The following is a 3086-nucleotide window of genomic DNA, read 5'->3' as shown; positions in this document are numbered from 1 at the left end:
GTGGCATTGAGAGAAGGTTGAGATGGAAAGAGAGTTTGAAGGGGGGGTATATCCAGAACAGGATTTATGGTAGGTGGAGAGGAGGGAATGGTTATAGGAGAAGATGGAGGTGTAAGAACATGGACAAAGACGGGTGATTCTGATGTGGCTTTTTCTGGTTCAGGTGTAGGGACAACCTCTATTGGTGCAACTTCTGAACAAACAGCAGGAACAGAATCAGGTTCAGAAATGCATATACCTTTGGAACCTCTCAGAAAAGCTTTGGCCACATCCTCAGTCTTTTTCTGCTTCTTACTCTTCGGTTCATCAATAACCTTTGCTTTGCCGCTAGCGATTTCTTTCCTTCTGACATAAGCCAGAACTTCTGGTTGATTCTCAGCCTCTTGAGCAGCATTTTCTTCATCTGAGCTTTGAATAATCATCTTCCTTTTTCTGATTTTCTTCTTCTCAACAACTTCAACAACTTCAGCATTGTTGTTTGACTTCTTCTTCTTTTTCTCAGCTTCCTTCTTTTTCTTCTCAAAATCAGCAGAGACAGCCTTAACAGCCTTTGCAATCACTTCTTCTGGGACCACTTCTTTCTTGGTGGTAGCAGCAGGATGATCAAACTTTCTTTTGGTCCTTTCTTCCTTCTTACGATTCACTTTAATAGGAGCACCTTTGTCTTGATCTTTAAGACTCTTATCCTCTTTTTGTGATTTCAGATACTTAGTTCTGACTTGTGGTACCTCACTATTGAAGAAGGTTTTGAATTCAGCTAGAACTGGCTCTCTTCTGATTGTTGTTCCAGCAAGAGGTTGAGGAGTCTTAATGATAGCCTTAATCACGTTCATCCTCTTTAAAGTGAATGCGTTCAGACAAGCCCCAGATGTGACAGCAAGGTCTTTCACAATACCTTCAGATTCCAGACTCTCAACAATCTTGGAATGCACCAGAAGGTTTGTAATAATTCTACCAAAAGGAATGATTGTTCCACCATTTTCTTTTCTGAAAGCGTTTCTGGAATCCTTTACTGCTTTCCACATATGGTTGAAGATAATGTAAACCACATCAACCTTCTTCTGAGTGGCAATGCAATAAAGAATATATTTTTGCTCATTGTTTATGAAGTCAGCGGCATGTGTCGCTTTCCTATGGTAGAAGCACCCAAGAATGATCTTTGTCCAGATTTTGTAGATATCTCTCAACTCCTTGACGTGTTTTGTTTTCTTGATATTTGAATAGAGAGTGGATAGAACATCTTCCCAATCTTCCCTTTTATCGATTTCAAAAGCTCCTTCCGCGTTCTTCAAATCAAACATCACTCTTAGGATGTTTTCAGTAATAACAACAAACTTTCCATGGACGAAAGAAAGTATTGATTTTGGAGCAACCACAGCATGTGCCCAGAACTCCTTGACAAGATCTGGATAAACTGGGCCAACGAACTCAGCAAACAACGAGGTCCATCCTTGAAAGATGATGTCTTCTTTAAGATTAAATCCATGTTCTTCAAGGTTGTCAAAGTCAACAATAAGTTCACATAGAACTTCTAATTTGTTCTTAGGAATAGAGCATGCAACAACAGGAGTAAGTTGCAAAGTTTCTTCTTGGAGATGATGAGGAACAGATGACTCAGCATTTCGGGATGAGAAGGCAGCCATGGATACAGAATGACCAAAAACGAGCAAGAGAAGCGAACTGGGTTTTCGATTAGGGTTTTAGAAAACGGCTGAGAACTTTTCAAACGAGAGAAGGCAAGAAGAAAGAGAGACAAGGGAGCGAAAAAGATGTAAGATATGATTTGAAAAGAATATATAGAGACGGATTTTGAAAAAAAAAAAAAAAAAAAAATAAGAAATATAAACTGAACAGTTCCAGAATCAAAAGAAATCAATTTTATTAAATGATGAGTGACGTGAGGAGAGAGAACGTGGTAAATGAAATGATTTAAAACAGTTACCTAGGTCGGCGTCTTTTCAACTGCACGCTTTGTACTAACCGTACAGACACGTGTTCACCATCAGATAATGGATGACAGCTGTAAATTTCAGAATAGACTTTATGCCTTCAGATTCTGATCACGTTTCTCTTCTGGAAACACTCCTTCTGAAGTGTGCTGATATAAATCTGAATGATCTTCTGATCCATTACTTCTGATATACACAGCTTCTGGTGGTACACTTCTTTGTTCTGTAGCTTCTGATAAGACAAAACTGTATCTGCAGAAATTCTTAAGCTCTTTGTTTCATCAGAAACAAGTTTATCATCAAACCAGATGTTTATTGATTCGTCCACAATCAATGTTTCAATTTTGTATATTCTGTAGCATTTAACATCATTGCTATAGAAACAAACAAAACAGATGGTTCCAAGACTAACAAACTTTCTTTTCTGATTTCCTACAAGCATAGTTTCTTCAACAGATTTAAGAACCAGAACTTGGAAGACAGTCTTTCTTCCCTTCAAGTGTTGAGACCAACTTGAGTCCAGGAGACATGTCATGTTGACTATTATCTTCTTTGTCACCAAGAGGATCTGCAAAAGAAATAGTCTTTTTCTTTGGTACCCACATTTTCTTGGGTCCTTTCTTGTTAGTTCTCCTCAAGTTCTGATTGAACTTAGGTTTAACACTGTAAGCAGAAGGAGTAACAGCATGATAATTTTTAATGTGAGTTTCATGATATTTCCTAGGTTGTGTCACATGCTTTTTGGTGTGTGTTATGTGAAAACTTTGAGCATGTGAAGTGTGCCTAATATCATGGGAGTGGCCATACTTGAACTGATCATACAATGGCTTGTATGTGAGTTTCATTTCATCAACAGGTTCAAGTTTGTATGGGGTTTCACCCTCAAAACCAATGCCAACTCTTTTGTTTCCAGACACAGCATATATCATAGAAGCTAGCTGACTTCTGCCAATACTTCTAGATAAGAACTTCCTGAAACTTAAATCATATTCTTTCAGAATATGGTTTAGACTAGGAGTGGATTGTTCTGAATCAGAAGGAGATCCAACATTATTGGATAATTTTAAAAGTTTTTCTTTTAATTCAGAATTCTCCAACTCAAGCTTCTTTGTTTCAAATTTAAATAGCTTTTTCAGC

Source organism: Vicia villosa, unplaced genomic scaffold (assembly GCF_029867415.1).
Source record: "Vicia villosa cultivar HV-30 ecotype Madison, WI unplaced genomic scaffold, Vvil1.0 ctg.003808F_1_1, whole genome shotgun sequence".
NCBI classification, from domain to species: Eukaryota; Viridiplantae; Streptophyta; class Magnoliopsida; order Fabales; family Fabaceae; genus Vicia; species Vicia villosa.
This window is presented reverse-complemented; position numbering follows the sequence as displayed.